At 37.8% G+C, this 15,497-nt stretch overlaps 1 protein-coding gene across 1 annotated transcript in view; it reads right to left on the bottom strand.

Annotated features, from left to right (window-relative positions):
* Positions 1-15,497, bottom strand: part of LOC103135289 (vascular cell adhesion protein 1-like) — an 88,236-nt gene that overhangs the window by 61,694 nt on the left and 11,045 nt on the right. The gene's annotated exons all lie outside the window — the stretch shown is intronic.

Genomic DNA, 15,497 nt, shown 5'->3' with positions numbered 1-15,497 from the left:
AGCCACTAAGCATATTTAAATATGATGAACTATGTATTAAAAACATACTTAAAAAATACAATTGTTTATAAATGTAGCTTTGACGGATGTTTGAATATGGTTTCCAGTAACAAAAAAGGGTTAAATGCGCTGATACCTCATTGTGCCTGCTAAACGCATAACGCTGAGTGGAGTGGTGGACCTCTCCAAGAATGCCGCCCTAAATCTCGTCAGCGACAATAGATGAGAGCGGTCGATGAGGCGTCCATCATTATATTATGTCTATGACCACAACGAACGTGTCGCGGACGACACGGCCAAACTTGTAGTACCGCCGTTCCTCCACACTTGGCGCTATCTGAACAATTCCAACGATTTCTGAAAAGGGAGACGTTGCGCTTTCCAGCCAGTATCGGGTTAATAAATTAATTTCACAGCTGCCGTAGCAGGGAGTGAAATTAATCTGAGGGGCACTCTTTTAATAGACGGCAAATTGCGAAAATAACGCGCTGGATATTGAAAGTTCCAGTTGTTATGGAAAAATGGGAAAATACATTTACTCACAGTACATTTAAATAACTGCGTACAATGAAAATATGCAAAAAATATCCAATCGGACATTTTAAACTTGGGTGAGAAAGGATTAACTTTAGCTTTGAGGGCGTTTCCTAACATGTCATTATTTATTTGTGTTGTGCAGCGCTCTCACTTCCGCCTGAGTTGTTGACGAAAGATAAGTGTTAGCAGCATAACGTCCAATTTTCGTGGGGATTTTATTGATTGATGTCCGGGATTGTATCGTTTTTTTCCAGCGGACCAATAAGCATCCTTGAATTGACTGGAGCGAAGCCTGGAATGGGCTTTTTGCACCTCCGGCGCTGACGTCACATCCACATGAGCGAAACGCGGCTTTCTCGCTTCCGCTTTGAGTTACCATGACAGCTAGTACCGTAGCTGTCATGGTAGCTGAGTACAACCCACTAATGATAAAAATTAGTCTGAATAACTCACCAAATAAGCATCAGAATAAACACACAATGTTCAGCTTTCAACTGTTTAGAAAACTGTATGATGCAAAACCAAATAGCTCGATGTCANGCTGCAAACTGCACACCTGGCTAAAATGACCTCATCGCACTATTGGGGATTTAAGGAGCAGTTTATACATCTGGTAGGGGTCGAGCCCCAAGTTTGAGCTCCTCAAGAGACTTTGAACTTATTGAGAAAGTTATTTATAGCTCAATTTTTTCCTCATTCGTCAACAAGATATTTCAACTCCTCCATTTGGGGCAGGACTTCTTCCCCAACCCATGTTGTTGATTCTGTCTTTACATTTTTTTGTGGCTAAGTGTGTTTTGATGGAGAATGTGTGTCTTACTTGGTCATCTTTGGTTTTGTTTGTTTTCTAAATTGATCCTTCATGTTGACAGACGGATTTACTTTTCAAATAAACACGAATGGTGATGATAAAACAGTTTTTGGCTGTTAATACTGCTCTGGTTTTACAACAGTGTTGCAACCTTTTTCAGTCAATTTATCACTGCAACCCACGTTGGTTTAGTTTCACTCATCCACGTCAACTCAATGCAACAAAATAAATGAAAATAAAATTTTATTTCAGTCTTCTCAGTCTTCTCCTCTCACCTCTTTTTTGGGCGTCATTGTGTGCCAAAAGACATTTGAGCAGGATCTGCACATCTATCAGCAAAATGTGGTGTGCAATTCTAGCCGTCTAGCTGGCAGAATGTCACTGTGACATGTAGGACCTTCCCTCAGCAAGAGAATTCAACAGGATGATTTTTAAAGTATGTATTATTCCCTGTTCTAATACTAAAGCTAATTCTAATCAAACCAGAAACATTTATGATGCAACAATAACAAAAATATCAATAGTTTAGTCGGAACCAATGGGAGTTCAACCACATGGACTTGTGAATTGATTCCCTAAATGTAAAGCATGCTGAGGACTTTTCAAAATGAGAAACATGGTGATCTCAGTGGTATAAGCTAACCTCCCGACACCCTTTGATGCAGAGAGGATGTCACTGTGGTCAAGACGTTTCCTGTTGGCCTACTTAGTAAGCAAAACGCTTGGATAACTATGTAGGCGCTTCATCTACTTAACGCCCATGATGCACCCTGCATGAGAAAAGGCTCAGCACTCTGGCTGTGGTGGTGAGTGTTTCAGAATGATTCTCTAGCTTGGAGACAAGACGTCCTTCACAATATGACCTTTATTTTCTATCACATTTATTCCATGTTTTAATCTATTTTTGCCTTTAACGATTTATGTGTATTTCATACGTGTCTTAAGTCTTTGTTCACTCAGCTTGGAGATCTGTGACAAATGCATTCTCATTTTGTTTTATGCCAATGAATACATGACTAATCAGGTTTACTGCAGTTACATATTTACCTTCAGTATGAAGATGAATCCCTGGTGATGTCATATTCCAGATTGTTTGAGGTCATTTCTTAATATTCCTAATCTTCAATGACTCTAAGGCTGTAAAAGTTTCTTATAGCAACTCTTCTAGCTCCGTGTTTGCTGATCCAGAGCCAGGAGAAGCCGGGAGCAGCTCAGCTCCACCTGGCTACCTGCTGACACCAAACCTGATGGACTGATGGATGCTGAGGTGTTTCTAGGAGCATCTGAGGAAAATGAGACACATGAACTTTATTGATCAGAAACGGCTGAACCATGACCTGCTGACAGGATCATTTACATGAAACACCGAGTCACTTCTGTCTCAGTGACAGAAGTGACTCGGTGTCACTTATTTAAATATTTGCACATTTTAAATGGACGGCTAATAGAGAATCTTATGTAATAATAATAATAACCAAAAAAACGATCAATATTCACTTACCAGACAATTTGGAGCAAAAGAAGAAGACAATTAGTTTTCAAACCAGTTGATATTTCAGCAGCAGACTAAACACCCACTGTGCAATCATTTAAAGAACATGTGGTTGAACAGCAACTGATAATATCTGCACACTGCATGTCCTCACCACATGAATGAGGAACTGACCAGGATGAGCTTCATGAAGTCTGTGACTTGAGCACAACTCCTGTGTTTAGACATCTGACATTTTACACATACCATTTTTCTCTATCTATTTCTATGCAATTTGTATTTTACTTTCTAATAACTTCATGAGGTACAATTTGCTCCCTACCGAGCCAGTTGGGTTCGGGTAGTTGGTGGAGCACAGTTTACCCAATAATCACTGCAGGGAGGGGCCTTAAAAAGAACTGAAAATAAAGAGTTTTTGTGTTGTATTTTTAAAAGATGCCATAATTAATGCACAGTTGCAGAATGAAAGCTTCACAGCCTGAAAATTGACCATTACATTTGGCTGAACCCGCCAGTCAATTTAGCTGAGGTATTTGTGACAGGAGCAGAATGGAGAAAATACTGATCCACAACAGTTAAGTCAAACAGTAACTTTTATTTTAAGAATAGATACAACTCAAAACCAGCTTTACAAAGAGAGAAGACACATTAAAACACGATCAAAAAGACAAAGAGCAGTTTCAATTTTACAAATAATTAAAAAGAAACATTTTCACCTTGTCTGTGTTGTTAGAACCAAAACAGTGATGTCCCCCCCGCCCCCCAGACCCTAAAACTGTCTTGACCAATACTTTGAAAAATTTGACATGAAAAGAAGAAATCTGGTGAACAACAGACTTCACATCTTCATGATGCTTAAATCTCGATCACTCTGTTTACACCATCCTCTTCTTCTGTGTCCTGTCGACGTAAAACGACACACCTTTGTACGATGTTGCTCTGCAGTGAATTCACATCAAGTCCATCCCCAGCAGATGAGGTAGATATAAGCAACCTTTTTAATCTGCAGCAGTGAGTTGGCTGCTTTGTTGCTCTTTTCAGTTGTCTATTGTAAAAATGACAAAGCTTGCTCCGCTGGCTTTTAAATAAAATGTATTTTAAAAAATGTGTAACTTCACTTGCCTACTCTGGTGATAGTTAGAGGTCTCTGTAAATGGCTGCCTCATTTCTGTCAGTCTTCCTCAGGATAGCTGTGGCTATAATGTAGCTTACTACCATGACTGTATGAAAGTGTGTACGAATGGGCAACTGATTGCAGTAAAAAGCACTTTGGAGTCCTCTGACCTGATATAGAGCTATTTAAATGCAGGTCATTTAACATCTGAACAGAAATAGGTGTAAACATTAGTGCCTCTTAAAAGCAAACGACCCCCTGAGACATGGATATACTCTGATTATCCTGTCTGCTACTTCTTGTTATCACTGATAGGAAGATTGAGCCAAAAGGCACTTAAACTAGCCATGTATCTTAAACACAGCGAAACCAGTCTTTGGAGCAGTGACGTGCGGTCACGGGAGGCAGGTGAGGCAGAGCCTCACCTGTCATCATGGAAAAATAATATATAATAATAAAATCATTTATATTGCTATTTTCACCCTGTGGTTTGTACTATAAAGTATCTACTTTTTACTTATCTTAGCCTGTTCTGATTAGTTTTTTTCTTAAAAATCGCTGGATTTTCGCATTTTTCCATTGAAATGCTCAGAAGCGAAGCTGGTATTGCGCAACCTCTCGCTAACTGCATGGCTGCCATTCTATGAGAGCATGTTCGTCCTGTCTGTACGCCGGCAATAAAATGGCTGAAAAACATTTAATATATGGACTGATTTTCCATAATTTAGCTTATGTATATAATGTACAGTGTTTTTATCACCAACTGTGTGTGTGTATCGTGTTTTGTGTGCGGAGGAGCGATCAGAAACGGCAAAAAATAGACTCTAGGGGAGGCAGGCAGTTCTCTTGCCTCATGGCAGGGGGCGCTCATGATCCCAGATATTGTGACTCCACAACTGCAGAGTAAGACACAGTGCGCTAGCCATGGAGCTAGCCATACAGTAAATAAGTAAAGTTCAGCGATATATTTGTTTTATCCTCTCTTCCGACGTCAATATGAAAGACTACATTTCTACACTTAAACAGTTTTCTAAAGTGGAAGCAGAAAAGATAATAACTAAAGAAAGAACAACACCGGAGCTGAAAGTTTTGCTTCGAGACAGTTTGATGATTCTTAAACGGAGTAGAAAAGACATGCCGAGGATAGACTTGCCTTTGGATGAACGGATATTTTTGTGCAGAATTAGCGGTGCATGGATTTCATTGATAAGTAAAGGTTAAGACAGCAATAAGATGTTTTTGTTTAGTTTTTTAATGAAATGTGCGTTTTGTGGGCTACAGTTTGTATGTCTAAATAATTCAGTAAAGTAGAAGCGGTAGCTAATCTACCACAGCAATTATTTATTAATAAAACATTAAGCCTAAAACGTACTACAACAACAGACTGAATGTTCTGTTCTGTGTGCAAAATTCTTGAATGTTTTTGGTGTTAAATCCTAAAACATGAAGTGGCATTGTTGTCAGTTGCTATGGCAACGCGTCTGCATAGCTTGGCGAATACAGATCACTTTGCTGTGGATCATAGCACGTAATTAATACCTACTTTTTTAAGTTTCACTGAGATAACGCGGCTATGGATGGCATGTAAAAGATTAGTCTTTTTGCCCCCCAGCGTTGTATGCCTGCGCGAAATTTCCGTAGGTCCAATAAAATGCATGGTGTATAAGTTATAAGTCAGTGCCTCACCAGCAATGAACCTCACCGCACGTCACTGCTTTGGAGGTAATCTGTCATCTTTCCAATCTCCCCTTTTATGACCAAGATTAAAACTCCCCAAATTTTGAATCCCATAACTTCTGACTCTACGTGTAATCCCAAAGACGGAGCACACAGGCACTGCGGCGTTGTGTAAATATCATTGTGCCTTGGCATCAGCTAAAAGCATTACACGATTTGAAACGAACTCAGTAAACTTACCTTCTTTGGTTTGTTACAAAATCTTGATCTGAACCAACTAAAGGACAAACAAAAGGAGAAAGGAATGACTTTAACAAATTCTAAAAAAAAAAAATAAATAAACTAACATCATTCCAAGACCAAGCTGCAAAATCTTAAAGATTTAAAAATGTTTTTCCTCACCACTCAAAGGTGAATACCGTGCCACAGAGCAACACTATTCCCACAATCTTCATTGTAATTCGGCCACTTAACCCAGTCACTTGATCATCTGTGAAAAGAAAAAAATGTACAAAATATTCAATTACTGAGGAATTAGTGGCAGATGCCATATGGTTTTCAAAGTATTTTACAAATAACCATCTGAAAACTTTGTGTATTTGTACTAAGTCTGCTTGCTTTGTTTTTTGTTTATTATTCCACTTGTTCCTTAAAATGTGCAACAGATTTTACTGTTTTATTTTGTTGTCTTGTTGAAATCTTGTGTCTCAGACAAAATGGAGAGTAATGAGCTGGAGATCTGTAATTAGACAGTTTGTCAAGTCCAGTGCCTCTGGTATGGCACAGACCCACCAGTGGTTGGGAGTTTGCTACATCAGAGTTTATTTGTCGAAAGTGTTTCCATCTACCCCTTAATGAACAAGCTCTTTTTCGGACACTAAAAACCACCTCAAGTGACTGTGAAAAGTTTTTGCCAGATTTGAGGAAGTTATTTAAAACGTAGTCGTTTTTATTCAACTTTTTCTAATGCGATGCTTCAAAATGTGCTTAGAGAAACATTGGGAGAAAAACCACTATAGACATTTAAGTTATTTATCTTTCTTTAAAACTGAGATCTTTTCAAATCATTAAATCATTTGTTAGATCAACTGATACGAGAACATCAAGTCTTTTACCTGGTTATTTTAAATCACACCATTTGGATGTCTGACGCCCCAGAATATTTTCAGCCTCACAGTAATAACTTCTCAGATCTGTCATGTTGGTCATCTGGAGTCTGTAAACCTGACCCACAGCAACTTTAACGGCTCCGTGTTTGCTGTTCCTGAACCAGGTGAAGCTCCTGATCGGAGGTTTGGCTCTGCTGGAGCAGCTCAGCTCCACCCAGCTACCTGCTGACACCAAACCTGATGGACTGATGGATGCTGAGGTGTATTTAGGAGCATCTGAAGAAAAATGAGACACACGGACTTTATTAATCAGAAACAGCTGAACCAAGACCTGCTGACAGGATCACTTACATGAAACACTGAGAGTCACTTCTGTCTCTGCTGTCTTGTTTCCTCCAATCACAGGATATCTGGCAGAACATCTGATGTTGTATCCATCATGTGTGTCTGACAGAGTGATGGTCTCCTGGATTTTAGTTGTAAAGGTTCCATCTGTGTTTTTCTCTGTTTGTCTGAGAGAGTCTTGTTGGAGATTCAAGGTGAGTTCGGGAGGCGAGTGTGGACAGGGAGTGAAAGCTGAGCAGGTTACAGTGACAGACTGATGCTCCTTCAGGTCACCGGCGGAAATATTAATGGTGGGAGTCCAAGGAGAATCTGGTGATTTCAAACAAACATGACGACTAAACAGGTGGATACAGGCAGAACTAATTATTTATGTAAGTAGAGATGGTCATGTATAGGCAGGTTGGTTGTTGTACAATACTCTTTCCATTTTTGGATGATGAATATTTTATAATGTAACCCTGATTAAACCTTTATGGTGCTGTTTGTAGCATTAAAACATTTTTCATATGGATTTTATTATTTAAAAGTAAGTTTTGATATTAACAATGAGAAGTGTCACAGGCACAAACATATTCTGCTTTCTAAAAATTCTCCTTCTAACTTTTCAATGAAGGTATTATATACTTCATTGAAAATGAAGTATATAATACCTGTAATTTTATTTTCTTACCTTCAACTTCGATTCGAATAGGGTTACAAGAGGCCGTGCTCATAAAGCGACCGTTCTCCATTCTGAAATAATACACGTCCGTCTGATTTGCTTGTAAGTTGGAGAAGAGAGTGGTGCAGTCTCTTGCTCTCAGATTTCCCACTATGTTCATTTGAAAGATGTTAACAGACTTGCTGCTGTTGAACACAACATTTTGTGGAGCCGTTGCAAACCTCAGGTCACTTTTGATCCAGATTCCATAGATGGGGTTTTCATCTTCAAGCTCCTGTGGTTTAATACCAAAATTACATGGGATGTGTAAACAGGATCCACTCAATGCCCTCATTGTTTGTAGTGATCTGATGAACAGCCGTGGTTTATGAGAACAAGTTTCCAAAGTCCCTGTAAAAAACAGTCGGAATACAAATTTGGTGGGGAATGAGAAGACTAAACATGAACCATGTTTTGTGGAAAAACCTGCCTTGTTTTCGACATATAAGTGTAGCTCTTTGGTATGCCCCATATTTTGCACTTTGCATTTACGATTTGGTATTTAACTATTACCTTCCTTCACATGTCACTGAGTTCTGGAGAGACAACAGAAATGCTGATTTCATATAATTTGTTTAATATAAAATGTTTGAGTCCAAGTTTAGAATTGAAGTCAGATATTTACTTACAGTTTGGTTGTTTTTTGACATTTTACTTTAAATAAGTCTAAATATTTCTGTTTACATTTAGGATTACTATAAATTCTTGTATTATATAGATTAGGTATGCTGTAGATCCTATTTTCTTTTACTTTTGTTACGACTGGCGTCGTAAAGTTAATTATGTAAACGTGAGTGTGAAGGTGCCCGTCCCTGATTGGTTCCTAGAAGACGACGGAGACGTCCAATTGGCGGCCTCCCGGAAGTGACGGATATAAAAGCCGCTGACGCGGACATCCTGCCGTCCATCTTCAGCTCATTTCTACCAGTCGCACTGTTTGCTAACACCTTGTGAAGTTGTTGGCGTAGGAGTAAGCTGCCGTTTATGTTTCCTTAGTTTTCTTATGTTTTTCTTAGAGAGGTAAGTTTTTGTCATTTGGTTTTATTTACTTTCAATTAGGTTTAATATTCAGATGTAGTTTCCTTTTGTTTGTTTTTTCCGCCATGATGGCTCACTCTGAAGCGATATGCTCCATTTCTTGTAACATCTCAATCAAAAATAGTTTCCTTTTGTTTGTTATTTCCACCATGATAGCTCACTCTGAAGCGATATGCTCCATTTCTTGTAACATCTCAATCAAAAATACATCTTTTTAAAATAAATAGTGTAAAATGATAAACTTTGTGTATTGGCTGCTTGGGATCCGAAGAGGATGGATTCTTCATGTTGTGATCTGGCCGCCCCTAGACGGGTCATAACGCTTTTTTCAAGAAACGTAAAGGAAGATTACTAAGGACGAGATAATTTTAACTGACTCAGTGACTCAAAAACTTGAGTCAATTTGGTGAGTGACTCATTACGACTTGAGTCAGAAAAAAGAATCAAATTTCCGCTCTCTGGTGTCCACTTGTGTGTTGTCTTAATAAGCAAGTTAACATTTCTGACAGGAATAAAAGGTCACGGTTTGAGAAAATGCATCACTCTAGCTATAATTTTCAGCTATAGTTACCCATTATTGTTTAGACTGTTCATAACAGAAAGCTGACTTACAAAATCTAATTTGAATTAGAAAAAGGCTTATAAATTGCTGAAATAAGCATCTGATGGCTCAGGCTGAAAACTCAAAGCAAACCTTCGAAATATGGGAGGCATTGTTGAGTCACAGGAAGAGTGGGAAGATGAACACTAGAGAAGAGACATAAATCTTATGTAATCTATTTATGACACAAAAACATCTATTTATGACGGCAGACAATATTTCTTGGAGCAGAATGGAATCTGAGAGCAAAAATTTGGGTTGGTACTTAAACCAATGCATATTTTTGAGCAAGCAGGAATTATTTAAGCATTTTAAGAGAGAGTAGAACTATCTGATAGAAACAGGGTATGCTGCTTTTGAACCAAAAATGTTCAATTGTGGTTCTTGGCAGGAAATGAGTGGGTAACAGAAAACATGTGGCTGCACCAAAGTTATCAATAGAGCTTAACTACAAATTATAAGTTCATATAAATTCCAAAGCTGTAGTTTGCACAAAACAAACGACAAATCTGGCTACAGAAAAATGTTACACGTTTGAGGATCAAATATTTTATACTAGAAACGTCTCCAAATGAAAGGAAGTTAACAAAAACGAACGCTCACCTGGGAGAAAGAAGAGACAAAGTAAGATGCTGACTGTCAGCAGATTTTCAGACAGAGCTGCCATCAGACTCTCTCAGACCTGAATCTCTGACTGAAAGCAAAATGCAAAAACAAGTGTAATACAATATTTCTTAAAATCAAAGCAGTTCCGAACATGAAAATGAACATTTTACTCCAGAAATTTAAGTGAAACAAAGTGCGAGTAGAAATATTAAACATTTTTATATGTAATGACAAATTCAAATATTGCAAAACAATATTTTCTTACCAAAGATGAAAATTTCAACAAATAAGGTGTTTTTTTTATTTACAGTTATTGAGCCGATCACAGAGATGGAGTCTCACCTTCAGACCAGACGTCACTGGTTAAACGGACTGGTTGTGAATCGCCTTGCTTCCTTTTACTGTGAAACAGGAAGTATCTTTTTAAAGTAATTTAGCCGCATCGAGGTAAAATCTTTCTGCAGTCTGCTGTCAGTGGAACCACAGACTGAAAGCCAGAAGGTCGCAGTGTAAACCACGGATTTAGCAGCATATAAACGTGAACTCCTCGACTCAGACAACAGGATATCATCTTCACTCAAAATGTAAACCATTTTTTGATTCATCTGAAATATTTTCACAGAACATCTCACCAAGATTAGAGAGTTATTGAAGCTCTCTATTTTGTTGGAGCGTTAATACAAATGAAGAAATCTTCACATAAAAGCAACATATGACAGGATCTTTTCAATCACATACACAGAATTTTTTTTATGGCAAGTCAAAGTATACAAGTGACGGGTGAGCGTGTGAAATATTTTGTAAAGAGACACTTTGATATCTACACAAAAAGGGCTAGTAGAATAATTCACAATACTGGTTTGACAGATCAACTAATACTGAAGTGAAATATATTTTATTTATAATGTTTCTTTTACAGATAAAAACTCAAACAGTTTCTCAGAAAGAATAGGAACATTAAAACATGGTTGAAAGAGCAATTTCAATTATACAAACAAAATAAAATCTAAAAGGTTTTTGTTCTGTTACTTGAGCATTGCTGAAAATGCTGCTATAAAAGATGGATCTGTGCAATTCAGTGCTTAGCTAATTTTGACAATTTTTCTGTCACAATTTGAACACATTTTTTCCAAGGCTAAATAACTATCTTGATTTATACTTCAAAAAAATATAAAAAACATGTTTTTTTTTTGTTTTTGTTTTTGTTTTTTTTAAAGAAAAGAAATGCTGGACTTTGTTTCATTTCTTCTTGTGGTTCATGATGTCTGAATCTCCATCACTCTGTTGACATCCTCATCTTCTGTGTCCTGTGGACATTGTACGGTGTGCAGGTGCTGGTCAAAAATTAGAAAATGAAAAAGTTTATTTAAATCAGTAATTCCATTCAAAAAGTGAAAGTTGTACATTACATTAATTCGTTACACACAGACTGATGTATTTCAAATGCTTTTTTCTTTTAATGTCAATGATTATAGCTCACACAACTAATGAAAACCCCAAATTCAGTATCTCAGAAAATTGTCTAGCACCACCTAGTGTCCATCTCTCCCTGTGGATTTTTAATAAATCCGTCCCCAGCAGATGGAGCAGATAGAAATTACTCTCATCTCCCTTCTACTGCAGCAGTGAGTCGTCCGCTTTGCTGGTCCTTCTTGTCGTTTTTTGTAAATATGATAAAGTTTCCACCACTGAATTGTAAATAAGATGCTGAAAAAAAAACTGTTTACCAAAGGAGGGGCCAAGTTTTCCTGCCAGTGCTGTAAGGCTAGGCTTTTATTATCACTGTCTCTGATTTTCTTTTATCAAAGATCAGCCGGGGAAAAAAATAAAAAACACATTTTGATATTTTGCGTGGTGTGACTTAAAACAAATTCAGCAAACTTACCTTCTTTGGTTTGCTGGGAAATCTTGATCTAAACCAACTAAAAGGACAAGTAAAAGGAAGGAAGGAATGTGAGAATCCCAAAAACCAAGATCATCCAAAGACCAACCAGTCAACAGTTTCAAAGTATTAATTCATGAAATGTTGTTTTCCTCACCACTCAAAGACAAACACTGAACCACAGAGAATTACTATCCCCACAATCTTCACTGTGATGTGGCCACTTAACGCACTCACTTGATTATCTGCAACAAAAGGTTACTGTGTCAATGACAAGCTGTCCAGGAAGTTGTGACTCAACTGCTGCAAATGTCTTTTCATTGAGTTATATTCCAACCAAAAGCTTTAATGTATTTTAATTTGTTTGTGAGACAGGCCGACACAGCAGCAGTCCAATAATTGAGAAATTGGTGGAAATGTATATCTGGTTTTTAAAGTACTTTACTGATAAAAATCTGAAACGTTTGTCATGTATTTCCATTGGATCAACCGTCTTTTCTGGGCAGTTCACCAGCAGCTTTGCACGTTCAAAAAAAAATCTATATGTTTTCATCAATTCATGCTTGCAAAAGGAGCTCAAGCTAATTCAGACTGAAAGCAGAGCATTTGTGGACATCCATTTTCAACTCTTTCATACCAGACAATGCTCTGCTGTAATATCCTGACATCATGAAAGCCCTGCCGCCGAAGAAAGGAAAATCATTTTGTTTCTTTTGAGAGCTCCATCTCTGATCCATATGAACTACTCTATTAAAAGCTGTGTTAGAAGACAGATAAGTTGGTCTCACTCGCATTCAAGAACTTTTCGCTGAAGGGCATGACATTTAACATGATTTTCAAATAATTCAAGAATCTGTTTAGATCGACTGATGTACAGTATGAGAAAATCAATTCTGCTTTTACCGTGGTCTTTCAAGTGACTCCATGTTGATGTCTGACTCCCCAGAGTATTTGTGGCCTCACAGAAATATCTTTCCATGTCTGTCATGTTGGTCATCTGGAGAATGTAAACCTGGCCCACAGCTGCTTTAGTGACTCCATGTTTGCTGTTCCTGAACCAGGTGAATCTGGGTGGAGGTTTGGCTCTGCTGGAGCACATCAGCTTCACCCAGCTACCTGCTGACACCAAATCTGATGGACTGATGGATGCTGAGGTGTCTTTAGGAGCATCTGAGGAAAATGAGACACATGAACTTTATTGATCAAAAACAGCTGAACCATGACCTGCTGACAGGATCACTTACATGAAACACTGAGAGTCACTTCTGTCTCTGCTGTCTTGGTTCCTCCATTCACAGGATATCTGGCAGAACATGTGATGTTGTATCCATCATGTGTGTCTGACAGAGTGATGTTCTCCTGGATTTTAGTTGTAAAGGTTCCATCTGTGTTTTCCTCTGTTTGTCTGAGAGAGTCTTGTTGGAGATTCAAGGTGAGTTCAGGAGGTGAGTGTGGACAGGGAGTGAAAGCTGAGCAGGTTACAGTGACAGACTGATGCTCCTTCAGGTCAGAGGGAACATTAATGCTGGGACTCCAAGGAGAATCTGGGGTTTGAAAGCAAACATGATCACTAAACAGAAGGTACTACACACTAATTTGTTTATGGAACAAGGTCAATCCTCCTTCTGCCTTGCAAAAATGTTTATACCTCTTTCACTTTTTTTTCTAATACCATACAACCACAAGAGTCAAAGTATATCACAAAAATTTTCTGTTACCATAAAATACAAAGATCTACGCTCTGCCAGATTTTCAGAGTGTAATACTATACAATAGCTGAAATAAAATGATCACCCCTTTCTGGTGTTCATGGATTGGCCAAGATGAAATGAGAAATCAAGCTCTATGGGACAAATCCCGGACAGCACTCCGAAGTGAGTTGAGAATCGAGCGGAATTATCATATCTTGCACTTTATCTATCGCGTAAAAGTCCAATAAAATACACTGATGTTTGTGATTGAAATATGAAGAAAGGTATCATAAAGTTTTAAATGTTATTGCCTTACCTTGAACTCCAATTTGAAGAGGATTACAGGAGGCTGTGCTCATAAAACGACCGTTCTCGATTCTGAAGAAATATGTGTTTGACTGATTTGCGTGTAAATTGGAGAAAATGGTGGTGCAGTCTCTCTCTCTCAGATTTCCAGCCATGTTCATTTGAAAGATGTTAACGGATTTACTGCTGTTGAATACAACATTTTGTGGAGCCTGTGCAAACCTCACATCATTTTTAATCCAGACTCCATAGATGGGTTTCCCACCATCAAGATTTTCCTCCAGTTTAATTCTGAATTTGCATGGGATGTATAAACAGGTTGCACTCAGTGCCTTCATTGTTTGTGGCGATGAGATGAACAGCCGTGGTTCATGAGCACAATCAGCCAAAGTACCTAAAAACACAAGAGTCAAAATTCTATTTTAAAGAGGAATTTAAAGAGACAGTATCACTTTTTTCTGATGGCTCAGGCTGAAAACTCAAAGAAAACCTAGCTGTTGCTTCATGCCAGTAAATGAACACAAAATGAGAGGGTCATAGAATATTTGACAGCACTAAAGTTAAAATAGGGTTTGTTTCGAAAATGTAAGTTCAGTATTCAGATAAATCAAAATGTAGTTTGTTTTATTTTAACTAAGCTGAACCACAACTGTTTCTCAAACTTAGATGCTGCTTTAGACTCCACAAACTTTTGTATGTTATTCATTTAAAAGTGAAGTTGCTGTTGGCACCAAACAGACTCATGGTTCAGTTCGAATCAGTTTATTTTTAGAGCTCCATTTTGTCTCAAGCCACTTTGCAAAAGAAGTAATTTCAATGATGATGAGCATCATGTGGAGCCAAATCTGCCCGCAGAAAAAGTTCATGATAGCTGCAGCATGTTTCATTACACAATGTCAGGATCAAATATTTTTAGACTAGAAATGGTTTCTCCAAGTGAAAGGAAGCTAACAAAAAGCTCACCGGGGAAAAAGAAGACACTCAGTACCATGCTGAATGTTAGCATGTTCTCAGACAGAGCTGCCATCTTTCAGACTGGAAACAAGATTAAAACAATTGTAATAGAAAATTTCTTAAAATCAAAGCAGTTCCCAACATGAAAATGAACATTTTAATCCAGAAATTTGAGAAGTGAAACAATGAATAAGTGAGCAGAAATAACACATTTTTAAGGTATATTATGACAAATTCAAAAATTGCAACATCAATATTTCCTTACCAAAGCTGAAAATTTCAACGAATCGGGCAGTTTATTATTTAAAGTTATTGAGCAGATCACAAAGCTAGAGTCTTGCCTTCAGACCAGATGTAACGGGTTAAATAGATCAGTTATGATCGGTTAAATAGATCTTCCTTCCTTATACTGTGAAACAGGAAGTATCTTTTTAAAGTAATTTAGCCCCACCTGCAAAAGTCTCACTATTATACGCTGTCAGTGGAACTGCAGATTTACAGATTTATAGGAAATATGTTTATTTGCATTTCCTCAAGAAAATCTCACCATGAAAAAATACAACTAAAAAAAAAATAAAAAAAATTCCCTTCTCACCCTCCGCGGGTGGTCTCTTTCATCCTCTGAGCTCGGGTC

This window comes from Poecilia formosa, unplaced genomic scaffold (assembly GCF_000485575.1).
Source record: "Poecilia formosa unplaced genomic scaffold, Poecilia_formosa-5.1.2 Scaffold24, whole genome shotgun sequence".
Classification (NCBI taxonomy): Eukaryota; Metazoa; Chordata; class Actinopteri; order Cyprinodontiformes; family Poeciliidae; genus Poecilia; species Poecilia formosa.
This window is presented reverse-complemented; position numbering and strand designations above follow the sequence as displayed.